This window comes from Solea solea, chromosome 5 (assembly GCF_958295425.1).
Source record: "Solea solea chromosome 5, fSolSol10.1, whole genome shotgun sequence".
Lineage (NCBI taxonomy): Eukaryota > Metazoa > Chordata > Actinopteri > Pleuronectiformes > Soleidae > Solea > Solea solea.
Genome location: NC_081138.1, coordinates 19,719,662 through 19,736,420, shown reverse-complemented (window position 1 = coordinate 19,736,420; position 16,759 = coordinate 19,719,662).

The window sequence follows — 16,759 nt, the reverse complement described above, 5'->3', positions numbered from 1 at the left end:
GTTAATCGTTTACTGCCTTGTGACCTCCTCAAGGTGTCCAAACCCCTAGTTTGGGAGCCACTAGATTCTGATAGCCACTTCAAGAGACAAGCAAGCCAGCATCTCTAACACCATCACACAGAGCAGGAGCAACACATGGTTTTCTATGACAAGAAGAAGAAAAAAAAAATACTCCTGAACACAATTACATTTTGCGAAGGAGGAAAAAAAAAAGTTTTCTCCGCAGTGCCCAATCCAACAGAGAAGCTTGTTCAGCAATTGAAGCAGCAATTGGAGTGCAACATGCAGACAAGTAGACAAGGTGTAATCTAAAGATAAACACTGACAAGGAGTAGGCAAACAGGAAGCCTGCAGGAGTAAAAGATGGCTGTACCTCCACGACTCAGCATTCACCAGCCAACTCAAACAAGCCAGCTGGAGGCTGCTACTGCGGCTTCATTTACATCACATTTTATATTCACCGTTTGACTGACATTGATAGGTTCTGACAAGAAGTAAACAAAAGCCTACAGGAGCGAGGTTGTGTTTAATAGCAACAAACAATGCACCACAGATTATTATACGTTAAACAACACTTGACTATCTTCAGTGTTTAGCTGTATGTAACTGGACTTGTTTGAGTTAAGTTTGGAGACATTTCACCTCTCACCAAGAGGCAAAACATTTTCAAATTTAACTCAAGCAAGTCCAGTTGCCCACAGCCAACTACTGAATATGCCTATGACCTGAATGACTGAGAATCTTCATAAACAATTGACTTCACTTCCCACGCAAATATATCTATATATATTTACTGTAAGTAAATGAATGTAGTTCCAGTAAATACACATGCAGTTCAGTGGAAGGGCTGCTTTGTCAGTCCTTGACTCTTGGCTTTGGCACTCTCATTTAAAAAAAAAAAAAAAAACTTTAAATAAACAACTCTGGCTTAAACTTGTTATGTTAAACTGATTGTACAATGTAATGTGGAAAAACAATACCATTTGTGTTTTACATTGGTCCCCTATGAACCATGCTCTATGTAGTTCTCTTAGCCACCAGGATTTACAGATAAGCACAACTATGGAGAGAATAGAATTCTCCCGCTATCAGTCACTAGTGGTGTTGGAAAGAGTAGATGGAAGAACAGCAGAATTGTCAAAAACAAGTCAACCGTAAAAGACAAAATAATCGAGCTGATGGAGGAACAAAGGAGGTGACGTTGGCTCTCGTTACTGCTGCATCTTTATGAAAGTGACAAATCAATAACACCTGGAACTGCTAGGGACATAAAGATGTCTGTTGCCTCTCATCCATTCAGTCGGTGCGATTAAACAATGTTACAGAAAACTGAATTACTGTGCGAGTCCAACTAAAATTGTATTACATCAAATTTCTCAAAGCAGCAGACAATGCACTTGCATGCAGCTTTGACCAAGACATAAAGAAGCTGGCACACCAAAGACGACAACAGTGAGAAAAACGTGACGAAATCCAGGCCAGTTAATTTTTTTAATGAAAGAGGAGACCGAGTTCATGCTTTTCTGCCAGCTCAAATAATTGAATATTTCACGTTCATAGATGGTAGGAAGACTAAGAACAACACTAAATAGGTTTACAATTAGTTGCCAGGAATTGCCTAAACCAGAAATCGCCTAATGTGGAGGCGGACACACAATTCAATAAATCAATTCCCCACGAGCAGTAGTCTAACTAAGCAGGTTCAAGCTTCAGCCATAGCTTGATTTAACTGTGTGTGGGTTAAACTCCGTGAGCAGAGTCCCGGTACAGAGCCCTGCTGAACTCTGCTGTTGGTAAAATGGGGGCAGCATTGTCCATAAACATGAAAAACACCCATGCACACTAATGTATGTATGTGTGCCTATGCTTGAAATAGCCCATCACCCAAAGATGGCAGCCATTTTCATTTTAATCTCGTTGTCACTGACTGGATAAACTAATCAGCTCTCGCCTCAGGGATTATATTCCTTATCATATCTCTGCCACCAGTCAGGTTAAGCATGCTGCCACATTGTAAGTCTTTTTTAATAAAATTCATTTTGAATCAAGATTAGGGTAAAGCCACCCACTCACTTAATTGGTTTCTATTATTTTTGGAGGGATTGCATGGCAGTCAACTCCGTGTGGGACTGGTTTGGCCTAAAGTGTGTGCAGCACTGCTGACTCACACGAGGAGACCTTACACCTCTTATTTACACCATCATTGAAAAGTACTTGGAGACTACTTTAATGTGCATCTGATAAGTGTTGGGGAAAGTGTAGAGGGCTTGGATTTGTGTGTATGTCATTACTTGGGTCATGGTGACTGTGTTGATGGATGCTTTCAGCTCGGCTTCTAATATCTAACCCAGAATATTGCAGTCCTATGTAATGGCATATGTCTGAAGGTATTGGTGTCTCTAACGAGATGTTTTGTGGGTTCAGACTTTGGAGGACTGTTGAACGTAATGCAGGAATGAGCTCACAGACACACATCTGAGACCAAAGTTCCTTCTACTCACTAAAATACAGTTGTAGAACTTTAGCGTTAATGGAGGGGACTGTCTGTGCATACACATGCCTTGCAGAGCTAAGTTTAACTTCTGTTGCCCCCCTGAGGAATTCTGAGTAATTAGCAAAACACAGCAAAAACACCTCAATGTCTACACGTGATCCTGTACCATCTCCATCCGTCCCCCTATCCAATTACAATAAGCCTTTAGCCGTCAAACAGATTTTTCTCTTTTCTTTAGCAGTAGCAAAATTTGTGAAACTTATCCTGGGTGCCGACTCGCGTTGTGAGCTACAACAAATCACTTCCTGTGTGCAGCACAGCAAAGTCCCTGCATGGTGACGTAAAGACAAAAACACTGCAACATTGAGAAAAAGTCTTGTGAACCACAAATTCTATATTATATTTTCTATATTTCTATATGTATATTTCTATTTCCATGCATGACTTCTTTGTCACTTAAAGGACAGACAATAGAAATATAAGCCTTAACATTTTCCATGAAATTATTAATAAAAAGTATTTAACACAAGTTTGTCAAAAAACATTCTTTAAATACAGTATATCTTACTAGATACAGTGCTCGTCACTGAGATTTGTGAAGTAATGCATATTTTTATTCATTTAATACAGTGTATGGAGTATAACATGCTTAACCAAGGTTTTGGCACGTTTTAGATTGGGACCATTTCATACTTCCTGTTCTAGCTTTGAGACAAGTTGCACCCTGGGAGTCCTTTAATCTTTTCATTTGGCTGTCTGAATGTGGGCTGTACCCACAAGAAACTTCAGAGTACAGATCTACATATGTTGCAATAAATTCATATATTCATATTCTTTGTCATTAATCGACAAAAAACAACACCAAAGATTGTTCACGTCTACCGTTTCTTTTAGCAGCATGGCCTAATATCACTGTCGTGTGTATTCAGGTTCTGCTGTAGCAAAGTTGGAACAAATGAACACATACTGAAAAGATACTAATAAGTCATACTTCTACTTTACATAAAACAGAAAAGGGATTTGTCCCCATCACGCAGAGTAAGTGTCTGGCACATTCATTAACTAAGTACTCTAGGAAATACAGTCTTCCATTTTCTACAGAAATTATGGCCACTATAAGAGATATATTTCATTAAATACAGCATTAAATCTGTGTTACTGTGTGCTACTTTTGTCAAGTGACACATCTCAAATCTAAAAAGTGGAATGCACCACTGCACAGAATCGAGATGCAGTTCTGCGTGTGCTGTGTGAACCGACTTGCTAGATTATTCTGTTCCTCTGAGGGGTGAAGTGGCAGGAATGATCCAATATTAAAGAGACTTCTACACAAATTAAAAGAGGCCCATCAATGAACGCTCCCTAAGTAGCTTTTGATGGTTTGAGGAGAAGAAAAGCAATGAAAAGAATAATCAGCACTATTACCACATGTACTCGCGCTAAACAAAAGTGCACAATTTCTGTGCAGTAAATACTTGTTTACGTGTCAGTCATGTTCAGTGTTTAAGGTGCCATTACTGTGGCTAGCTGCAGTTCTTTGAAGCAACCGTGAAGATTAAAACTCACCCGATGACTCCCAGGAAATGAGTGCTTCACCTCCCACTCATCAGCCTCACTGTCCTTACCGGAGATTAACTGTTTGCCTGCAGTGAAAAAAATGAAATCAAAATCAAAACCTCTGAGCAAAACACACTCTTTTGTTGTGTTGCGATGCAGTCATACAAGGCCAGATCTTGGCAGGGCCCTGACACTGAGCATGATAGTACCACCAACTATTGAACACATCAGACATCATGAGCTCAGGGCATCAAAAGAGTTTTCTTCTTTCTTATCTTGTCAGTGTAAATGCTGCTCTAAGGCTTTTACTTAATTTTTAGGAGCACTTTAGAAACCTGTGTCTGCTTTTACTTTTAAATCCAACATACTGGATTAGAAATGTCAAAATGAGTCTTTAAATTTTGTAAAAAAAAAACAAACAATGGGTTTCGACTTGAGACATATGGACCTGCTGCTAAAAACTATTTTAGCAGTCCCAACCACACCTTCCCAAATGTCAGTAAAGAGGGTGGTAACAAAAGACAGGTCTCAGTCCCATCACCGGTCTTTAGGCCCACTCTGAACAGCTGAGACATGTAGGGTGCCAGGAAAACAAGCTGTTGGTGCTTTTATCTCAGTCTACAGCTCCTGCTGTCTGTGGACACTCTGTGCAGGAGCCATCTGCTGCAAACAAAGTGGAGTATTGGAGTAACGCAACTTTAAGCAAAAGTGGACAACATCATTTTCACTGAGCCAGATGAGTCACATACACATTATTATCTTTGTAAGCAGGGTTGAAGTGCTCGACCTGACCTCAACTTTTGACCCACTGTCATTCATGGTGTTGTGAGGGCAGCTCCGGGGAGCAAACAAAATATCTAACAATATCTGTACCTCTCTGCAGAAAGAACGCTCTGGCTTGTCCCCTGCACACATTCTTGATACTGCGGCAGTTGAAGCGTCACTCGTGGGGATAAACAAATGCTGGGAGATCAGAGGAGGACAACTAAATGAGTTTGAGACTAAGCCGTCTTTGGCAAAATTTGTTTTTTTCCTGCAGGTAAGAAGATGTGGGAACTGAAACACTGTGGTAAGCACAGAATAAACAAACAGAGCAGAACAGGTCCACGCAAGACACTTACCCTCATCAAAGGTGCATTAGAAATATGCATTGTTGTAATATAAGAAAGTGCAAATACTTTGTTACTATAAGTACAAAATTCACATATCTGTACTTTATTTATATTTCGAGCAACTTGTACTTTTACTCCACTACATTTCCTCTAACTATCTTTTGTAATCAGAAGAGTTTGTAATTGTCTGTATTTATATAGCACTTTTCTAGTCCTGACACTATAATTTTACCATTCACCTAATTATTACTTTTACTTCGAAAAGTTTACATTTTGTATCAGAAAATTACTTTTGATACTTAAGTACAGTAACTGGCATATACTTTAAGAGAAGAGGAGAAGAGAAGTAACTTCAACTTCTGCCAAATTGATTTTCTGGTATGATACTTGTACTCAAGTAAAAGGTACTGGACTGGAAATCTGTCACATTACAAGCAAAATAAAAGGGGCCATACGGGAGGTACCTACAGAGAATGATTCCCCAAATCTGCAGTTCCCCTCAGCTCTGCTGAGCTTTATAGTTACTGTTATTTAAGTGTTAATTTCTATAGCTGGTAACCTCACTGTTTTGGTTCAGTTCCCTGCTCTCATTACTTCGAGGAGCAGCAGGCAGATGTTTCCAGCAGAAAAACTCTGATAAACCAACTGTGCGCTACCTGCCTAAGCCCCCGCACAGCAGACAAAATGGCACATTTAGCTGCTAAAAGCCAGATATGTCCCTCAGCAGAGACCAACGTGGCTTAAAATAGATTGAACATTTAACTAAATATTCACCGGGAATGCTAATTACTCAAAACTTTGCAAGTTTTCAAAATGAGATATGAAGAGAGATTTTTTTTTAAATGACAAAACAGCAATGCATCCATATAAATACAATCTTTTTAACTTTGGCTTAGCTAAAAAGAGAATTATATCCATGACATGAGGCGCCGTAGGTTTACCCTGTTGCATGTGATTTTATAATTCAGAAAAGCACTGGGCTGGTTTTACAAATTTTTTTTTGCAGGGTTTTCAGGCCAGACCATCTGGTCACCAAAATGCTGGGAAGGTGATTCATGAAAAATGCCATCTGCCCCTCTGGCACTTCAGTCAGACAGTGTATCATTGCGTTTTCTGAAAGCAGCACAAAACATGACAGATTCCTGAGGAAACGTGCGAGTTAGTTCTCCACCACCTCCTCACTTGAGCTCTGCCCATGATAATTCTGACAGTTCAGTGAACTTATGGGCCAGCACGGAAACCAATATGGTATGCGTTATAAATGCTGGCTATGAAGAAATAATTTGTCTGATAAGTATTCATTTAGAAGCAAAGAAATCTGCGCCAAGGCAGGCTCCTGACCAACAAGGCAACGTTTGGGTTTATGCTTCATGTTTTTAGAGCACGATCAAATCGTCTTAATGAGAGCCACGTCTTCCCTCCCTCTTCATCTTTTAAAGAGCGTTTCATCTTTTTCATCAGCTCAATGTTATTTTGTCCTTGAGACCATTACATTCCCTTTATTGTGCCCGATTCCTCACTGTGCTTAATCTGTTACATACAGTTCCTGTAGTAGCTCTTTTATGGACCTACATGTGCACTTTTCTTCCGTTTCTTTATTCTAATTAAACTCATGCTGGGTCTTTAAATGTCTGCTCAGAGCCATAAATGTAACAGCAAAAATTAATAAAATTTGAGAACTAGTTCAGTGGGTATGGTCCTATTTGATACCTGCCGAGTTGACGCTTCCTCCACAACAGAGACATTTTTCATTTTTATTTTGTTTTCATCATACAGAAGGCACTAGTTTACAACTTCTGAAGAACATTTGCATACCGTGGCTTATCGTGGCTCAGGCCATCTCCACCATCAGGAAGGACACTGAGCTGAGGAACTCCATGGTGGTGTAGCCTGAGGTTGAGATGGAATAACGGAGTGGTAGACCCAGTCTTCTCCACAGCAACTGTCAAGGTTCCCCATAAGTTCTTTGATGTGGGCCGCTCTGAATAAGTGTGTGGGTGGACTGGAAAAATGTTCATTAAACAGTGGCATGATCACTACAGCAACCACTTTGATCTGGAAAGAGAGAAAAGTGCACAGAAAGAGGGGGACAGTGGGAAGAGGATCTTCTCGATCATTAAAAAAAAAAAGTTCACTTTGTTGTGCTTTAGCTAGTTTTAGTTATTACTTTTATTTGATTTTTTTGCCGCGTTACTTTGATTGATTTTAATGCTTTAAATGTCACACACTCATTGCACTTTATATCGCTCGCATTATCAACGTGGAAGTCCTTTTTATGTAATATTCTGAAATCGTGACATGGAATTAAAAGTGACTTTGATATAAACTTGGTGGACTGGACTGCACAGCCCTGTACTTCAAACAGTGACCATAATACTGCTATGCACGATGCCAAAAAGAAAAAGTCTTTTTTTTAACAAACTAAACACAAAAAGTGCCAAAATAATTATCCAAGGTACAGTAGGAGGAAAAATAAAACAGGTACAGAAAAATTACTTACAACCCAAGTAGATGAAAACATGGTAAACAGAATGTAAGGGACCAGCAACCAGACTGAGACTAAATAGACTCAGCAATAATCAAACACAGATGAAACTAAAAATGACCCAGGTGTTTCCAATCAGGGCAATCAGGCCAGAAGACAGGACAGGAAGTAAAACTAAACGTCTTCTGCAAAAAGGTGCAGAAGTACAAAATAAAACAGGAAACAAGGGAAAACGGAAAACCAGACACAAACATCTAAAAACCCATGGTTAAGTAAGCAGAGAGAACGCCACAATAACAAAAGTCCAAACTGAATAACAGTTCAATATTAATAAAATAAAATAAACACCTGGAGAACCCACAGGGGTCATGGAGGGTTTAAGGGTTTAACACACACTGAAACTTGAATCATTAGTGAGCCCTGGCTCACTGCACATTGCAATTCAACATAGATGGCTGGCCAAGTGATTAAATTGCCCACTTACATGGCTGTCCCTAATTGGTGCTGCTGAACAAGACACTAAACTCTTGCTGATCACTAATTTAATTGAGATAGCGTTTGTGAAACTGAGGACTGCGATATGACCTTCAACAAAGCGCCGACAAAGTTTGGAAAGATGCAGTATGTCTCAGTTTCAATTATGTCAATTATTATTATGCACCTAGATAGGACATTATCGTCATCTTCCCCTGAGTTACCTTGTAGTCTAAAAAACATTGTATTTGTATCTTTTGTACAAAATGAGACATTGAAGTGTTCTACCAATTCTATGTGCAGTGGTTGAGCAGTTTTCCTTTTTGAATCTTTGTATTTCATCTAATTTACTGTATGTCTTCCAAGTTTGGTTTATACCTCACACTCACATGTGCGTTTAATTTGCTTAATGTTTAATTTCTTGGATCATGACTGTGAAGCAAACAATTAAGTACAGGAAACGTGTCACTCATAGAAAAGAATTTGTGGGATCAATAATATTCATTTTTTCTGAATTTAGCAAACCAGACTTGCAGCTTCCTGGTCTTCAGATAAGGGGAGACTTAAGGGAAACTTAACTTGATGGATGATCACACCACTAACTTTGTCAAATAAATAAAGGTTTTATTGATTTCATTGTGAGTATCAAAATAAAGTGTTGCTTTACATACATGCACTTTAACATCAGTAAGAAATGTAAAAATATGATGATCATTGTAAATGACATTTCTCTTGTTCCAGTGAAATTCTCTTAAATTCGCCTGTCTCTGACTGCTTCCACACACTGGTGCTCAACAGCTATCCACCATCTTAGTTCTTTATGAAAACAGCCGGTGAAGAGACAAATTGCCAGTTATATACTGTAATGTCTATGGATGTGAATGGCAACATCATTGCCTACCAAAATGACAATGCCTTAGTTGCATGACATCAGCTACCACAGCCCTTTTACATTATCAATCCCTGTAAATAGACCGATATCCTATTAATGCCAACTAAATGCATGTATTTGGTCATAATTTTATAGTATTTAACACATGTATGTTTTCAATAAGACATGTATAAAATGAAGTTCTCCCCATGTACAGAGGATACTTTGACATTCTAAGTTGCCCGTAGGTGTAGTTGTTTGTATCTATGTGTTGGACCTGTGATGGACTGGCAACCTGTCCAGGGTGAACCCCACCTCTTGCTCTACGTCAGCTGGGATTAGCCTCAGCAGCCCCCCGAACCTCATGTGGTAGAAGATGAATGGACGGATACGTCTCCTCAAAATGGCTGGTTCATATTATTAAGTGTTACAGAAATGGCACTATCATATATTAAGTGTTATACATACTAAGAAATAAGTCTCAGACTTAACAGCACAAATTTTCTTTTGAACTGAATTTGAATTTCTTTTGTGAATTGGGTCATGACAGTTTGTCATCTTTTTAAAAGTGGGTTGCCACTTCCCATATATAAAAACTGAAAAACGCTGCTATACCGGTGTGCACACTCTCCTAATTTGGCTGTCTATAAACTGTGAGATTTCCCATCTCTCCCTCTGCTGTCACTGCCTTTGCTGCCCTGCAGCAGTGTTTTAAAGGTACAGTGTGTAAAATATAGCAACATTTAGTGGTGAAGTTGTATGTTACAGCACCGTTCCCTTTCAAATGTGTTGGAGAACTTGTGTGTAGCAGTCAGTTATCAAAATTAAATGATATTTAGTTTGTCCATTGTGGGCATTTATAAAAACATGGTGTTCCAAAATGGTGGCCTGCATAGAGCAGACTTGGCTCCTCATATAAATATAAAATAATGGTTTGATTGTTGTTCAATTCCTGCCACATGAAATTAAATTTCACTTAAGTTTTACACACTGGACCTTTAACTCTTACCTTGATCCAACCGTCCCACCATCCATCCAAAGGCTCAGACAGTGGGTTAAGATATTTCTAATCACTCACACAGTATGCGGGTGAGCGTTGACACTGGATACCCAGAGGCCAGATTCAAACTATGGTATTCTGCAATAAACATTTCAAACATGTGTTGTCTGACTGAACATTTCTCCACATCAAACATTCATCTGACACACTGTCACAGATGGACCAGTACCATGAGCGGCATCAAACCTGAGAAGCAGGATTTCCAGATGGAACTTTCCTCAGCATTATGTATGTGGTGTCTGACAGAGGAAGCTATCATGTGACATTAACTACATGCTCCCCCTAGTAGTTTAAAAAGAAAAAAAAAAGAAAAGAAAATATGGTGTTTCAGTAAATGTAAGTAAGAACTGCTTCCTTTATACTTAGAGTCTCAATACAGTACGAAACAAACCCTCACTAACAATATATTGTTGCAGCTGTGTATAGGCCTGCGTCACATATGTCAAATCTGAATAAAGTGCTAGGAAACAAAGTGGTCTGACACTGGGTGTGAACTGCTTCTGTAAGCCTCCAGATGACCTTGTGCTACTTCCTATTACCTTGTGCTAATTTCAGCTGATCTGTACCTGTGTCCCAAGCAGTATGTCACCTGCTCTGAAGAACCAGAACTGCTGCTGAAGTTAAAGAAATGTTAAAATCTTTGTGGATATTTTTTGATTAACTATTAGGCAACTGCAAACATAAACTCAATATAGTTTACAATACAGTTTCCATGTCATAATACTCACTCACTCATCTGCTACCGCTTTATCCTCCACATCAGGGCCGTGGGGGGGTGCTGGTGCCAATCCCAGCTGACATAGGGCGAAAGGATCTCATGATAGATTTTAAGAAAATCGGTTAATTCACAGCATAGGGGCCAGTGGGTGTTAATGTCTTGTCTCTTTTTAATCATGCATGTTATGTTTCTGCGGCATGAACTTGGGATTGCTTAATAAAATGCTCTTGATTTAGTGTTGCATGAGAGAGAACTTGTGACCCTTTTCATTGCTTTCCAACTGCAAATGAGTGCTGTGCTGGAGCAAATTTTCTAAATTAACTTCAATGGTGTTTATGTCACTTAATAAATCTCACAGTGGGATAAGTATCCAGTCATTTCCATAAAAAAAAAACTGTTGTTGACAGTAGTTTCTACTGTGTTTGTAGAGTCTGCGGTGAAGGAAGTGCCTTGGTGGGAAAGACTGTGCTCAGTAGGATGTGCATGCCTGAGTGCTGGAGGTCTCTGCTTGGTTGACTTTGATTTTCACAAATCAGTGATCAAGGGCACAGACAAAAAAGTGTTATAGGAAACATTTTATTACAGTTTGGGGGTGGGGGGATGGGGTATGTGGCAGATCTAGTTGACCTTCAGTGGAAAGGCATAATCTCCAGCTTGTGGGAGTCTTGAAGATTTCAGTCTTGAAGAAATTCTACGCAAATACAGAACAAATTATAAGCAAAAGCAGCTTCGATTCAACTGAAAACTGTCAAACGTGATGAGACAGGGAGACAAAAATGTGACTTTGACATGCAAGAAGGTAGAGGCAGTGATTTAGACACAGACAGAGGGAGAAGGGGGTGTTTGGCAGAGGCTGCATATTCTGAGCTCCAATTAGAGTAATGCAAAAGAGAGGAGGAGGTGGGCGTGTGTGTGTGTGTGGATGATCAGGTGGAAAAGAGGTCACCCTCTCCTTCCTGAGATATTTACAACACAGCATGAATGCCTTGACCAAAAAATGAGCGACAATGAGCGGCATCTACCCATCATAAAAGAGAAAAGAGAAAAAACAAAAACATTCACCTGATTGATTGAGTGCTCCCTGACTTGACAAAATAAAAAGTGCTCCTCTGTCCACGCCCAATGTCAGAGAACATCATGGCATGTATCCATTATCGCCTGAGTGGGGGGGAGATAATAAGAAGTGTCACCTGCCCTCTCTTCATCCTCAAGACCATTATCATAATTCCGTATTAATTAGCACCACCTCCACCACTCAGCAGCAGAGATCTAAAAATTACCCAAAACTCTCAGAGAGGGAGATGTCAAGGTTTGGGGGGGGGGTGAAGGTGTTGGAAAAACCCAAGGATTGTGATCCCACTCCTGGTTAAAAAAAAAAAAAAAAGGAAGCCTTTGATGTGTCTTTGAAATTGTGTCCTAATGAGTCTCGTTACACAGCGATCTGTCCCCACCAGACGAGAGGTGGCATCACAGAGCTGCAGCCAACCTTAAAGAAACCCACTCCTGCTGTTTTTGATTTGTTCGGCCACGCTCTATCTCGGCCGTCCACTGCCACATTTTGTGGACGTGCATCCACAGTCTCAATTATTCATGGGCCTGCAGCACCTTCCAAACAGAGACGGGGTGCACGTCAGCTCTGGTTTGCACTCATCTTGTCTTTTCTTTTAAAACCAATTTTATTTCCAACCACAACAAAAACTGTGGACGTGCAAAAACTGCAATAAAAACCTTTAAATCCAGATGGTGACTTATCACGACAAGAAATATGTCCATTTTAATCTATTAGACAGTATATTTCCACAGTAGCAGTGTGTCTACTGCAGACATCCAAGTACATTTATGTAATACAAACTGCAGCACTGATGCCTCATTAAAATGAACACTATCATGTATACACACAAAAAAAACATTTTTATAGAATTTAAGGTTGTTTTATGGCCTAAAGCCAAGCTTTACGAAACTTAAAAGTAATCCCTTTTAGACCCCAGGAAGGATCCCATGTAGTTCACAAGTAAGACTTTTGAGATATTAACATAAACTAAAAGCAGCAGAATCCCTTATTGAACCAAACAGTGACAAGTCAGGAGTGAGATATGACTGTGTTTGTTATTTATTGTGTGTGCCACATTTCAATTATATATGGATATGTTGGAGTGATAAGGCATGGTACATCTGTCACGCAATATCTTATGCAAATTGTCTTATGCAAATACCTGCTTATGGCTTCTTCTTTTTTTTAGACATAGTATATGAGACACTTCTGGCTTCATCTGTCTGTCTGTCAATCTGAGGGCTTTTTGTCATTCAGGCTGTATGAATGTGTCTGTATAGTAAAATGTTTCTCGTCACATTATTAAGACATGACAGAACTGTCACAGGCAGAGCTAAGAAATATTTAGTGAAATAACTTCATTGCTTATACGTTTGGGACTCTTAACCCTGAAACACACCTAGACACATTTTTGTGTTTTGGGCTTTTCATTTCTAGAATTTAGATTGTTTTTCATCCTTTTTTCATATTGTAAAATATTGTTTCTATTGTCTATTGTAAACGGGGTCAACTAAAATACTCACACTAGCATACCGACGCACACATTTTTTGGATGCATCATGACAAAAAATTAGGGGATAAAAACTTCAAAATTCAATAACAGTTGATATGTATGAAGACTGATGTTGGTTTAAAACAATAAAATAATTTTTTTTTATGAACACATTTTGGTGCTTATGGTGTGTTAACGTGATAATTTGGTTATAATTTCATTGTGTTTTTTAGAACATAAAATGAAGGTGCATCATGAGAAAAATACATATTGGTTTAAAAGAAAATTATCACATTTCGGTGTTTTAGGTGTGTAATATTTTTTACATAAACACATGTTGCATGTGTTTTTACATAAACACATGGAACAAATATAGAAGTCCTGTAGAATATTTCTATCATATGACCTTTTTCAGGTACATTTAATGCAGAAAAAGTAACAATAACAACGGATTCATATACATATCATTTCTAAATGTACATCATATATTGACACATTATATACCGTCTGTTTTACATTACTGTTTCCAGCACTGAGCCACTTACAGACACAACTTTCAGTACACCTTTTGTCATTGAAATAACACCATCCCAGAATGATGAATCAAGCATACACACCATCAAATGACTTGACCCAGTTTCCGCTTGGACTATGCTGCTCTCCGTTTGTAGTGTTATTTTGTTGACGTTTTGTGTTTTGTGTTGTGTGATTAACTGGCTGTCAGACACAATAAGGTGCAGTGATTTAAGTGGGTCTAGCGATTTAGTCTAAAGGAGACTGTTGTATACACTCCATCACACATGTCTATTGAGCAAAAGCATAATTCACACACACACACACACACACACACACACTGGATGTACGGAATATAAAACAGGTGTTCAAATGCTGTGCCTGCTGTTTATGTAAACCTAAGTACATCTAGGTTATACATGTCTGGGTCTATGTAAGGGTGTTATTGGGTCGTGCTGTTTGTTCTGCTATCTGTGTGTGTATGGAGACACAACATGCAGCATGCATGACATTTTATTAACACTGTCAACACATACATGTACACACTCAGCTTGAAGCTGAGAAGTAATGATATAGGTGGAAGTGAAAGGGTTATAGGGGACAGGATTTACCAGCAGGCTGACAACTACCTCCGCTATCACCTCTCTCACAAAACACACTCACGAAATCACTCCTACATGCCCATCTGTGGTGAGAATACAGGACTGGATGCCAGCCCTGTGTGTGTGTCTAAGTGGGTATGTAGGCTGCAGTATTTTTGCATGTGCCCTCGTGTGGTGTGAACATGCGTGTGTTAGGCCTGCTACATGCTGCATGAGGAGACTCCAGATCTGTCATGCACCTGAAAAAAAAATGTAACCGTCAGTCATAGAAGTGTCATGTGGGGAACACTCCACATGACACTGTGACTGGTCAGTTCAGGCTGTTTGCGATGACACAATGGTGCCAGTTGGTGAAATACTGAGGGGCTGGTTACATTTTGGACGAATGCCGTATTCACACAGGACCACGTCTATCGCGCCCCAGAATCACTTCAGTGTATTTTTGTGCATCGTGTCACCAATGACGCCAGTTCCGGAAGTCAGCGTATTTTGGCCTGAGGGACATAAGGAACGGATGAGAACTTTTACCCTAACCCAAGATGAGGAGACACTTCATAGCTGGGATAAAAAGCCTGTAGTTGGTAAGTTTCTCATCTATTTTGAGCTGAGTCTAAGTATGTGACATCATCCGGAGAATCTCAACAATGACTGGCCATTGCGTCAGCGTTATTCTTCGTCAAAGTTGAAAAATTGAAAAAGCGATGGCATGATAGTCAACCCACTGAGGCCCAGCCGTCGCAAAAATCCCTTCTGCTCGCATCTGTGCATTGACATTGTATGTAAACTCGTCGCACGACAAATTCATGTTGTGTCCTGTGTGAACACAGCATACGGTGATGTAAAAATCTCACCTCGATATGGCGTCTCTCGACAATGGTTACACAGAGTGGTAATATGAATGACAAGAAATGCATTAGCAGTACAGTATTTCTATTGCAGGAAGACCAGCAGCAACAAGCGCTAGTTTTAACAAGCAGCTTGTTTCTCAAAACGAGCGTGTGCAGTCAGGTCCATGTTGTTGCTGCATTTCAAAGTTGAGGCCGAACGTGATGTGAGCAATGTTGTTAACCAATAAAAACATGGTCTGAAGTCAATGAGACACATTTATTGCTATCTTATTTTATAGGTAGTGATACGATATCAGCACCTGCACAATGTGCACACACTGCATACTCTCACACCTGCTTCACCTTAAGGAGCTTTGGTGGAATCCTGCTGTTGCTGCAGATGGTTTGCTCTTGCTAGTTTGCTTTTATTTTGTGGATGGGTGAAAACCTTTTCCTCTGCAGAGCGTTTATTCTTACTGCTGAGAAAATGAACCATTATAGTAGCAATCAGTCAAGGGGCAATTGCTTCTGGCTTTTAAAGGGAATAGGAGGTGGTACTCTGATTTGTTTGTTATATGTTACTCACCAGTGTCGTTAAGTATCATATCAACAATAAAGCATGCTGGTGCATTTCAGGCAGAGATGTACATTTATTGATGTGTTTTCTTGTGCTTTTTTGCTGTTAAAAATTATGTGTTATGTTTTTTTTGCATTGATTATGTGTTTGCCATTCCAACCACTAGATAGCAAAGAGCCTATTTTATCTTTGCATTGATGAAGCCCTTAATGGCTGAAATGTGTCAACGTGTTTTTACGGTTTCAATAGACATAAAAAAAAATATTAAAAAAAAAAAAATTATCACCCTCTTGAATGTTTGAGCTTTAGCTGTCTCAACTTCGGCGACCCTCTGGTGGAGGATAAAGCGGTAGATGATGACTGACTGTCTGACTGTCTCAACTTTTGAACCAGGCATCTGGTGCTGTACCACGACCCTCATGTGGAGGATAAAGCAGTCAAAAATGAATGCCACTGCAACCTTCTTTTATATTTCAACCAGTGTTAATCTAACATAAATCGATTTGACACATTGAAATTTCACTTGCACCATGCAAGCCATGAGACCAATCTTTTTCTCTCCCGTTTTGAAAAAGCTTCCCATACAAACGGCATCATATCAGAAAAAAGTATTCATCAACACGGGAATCTCCTAAAACAACTCAAAACACTGTAGTACATAAACCGGGCCTGTAACCGGGAGTGTCACTATATATATTTACAATTTTTACAGTTTTTCTTCTTCAAAAAAGCGGCTAGTGACAAATCTAGAGAGTCTACTATTCGAGAATATAATCGCCAGTTCTGCCGCACGAGTGAGCTTCATCTAGCTGTATTTAGTGTGGGAAGAGAGTCAATTTGACTGTAGACAGAGCGGGAGAGAGGAACACTGTAACCACAAGAAAACACAGTCACAGACAAGAACGAGCTGTGGATGTGCAGTGCAG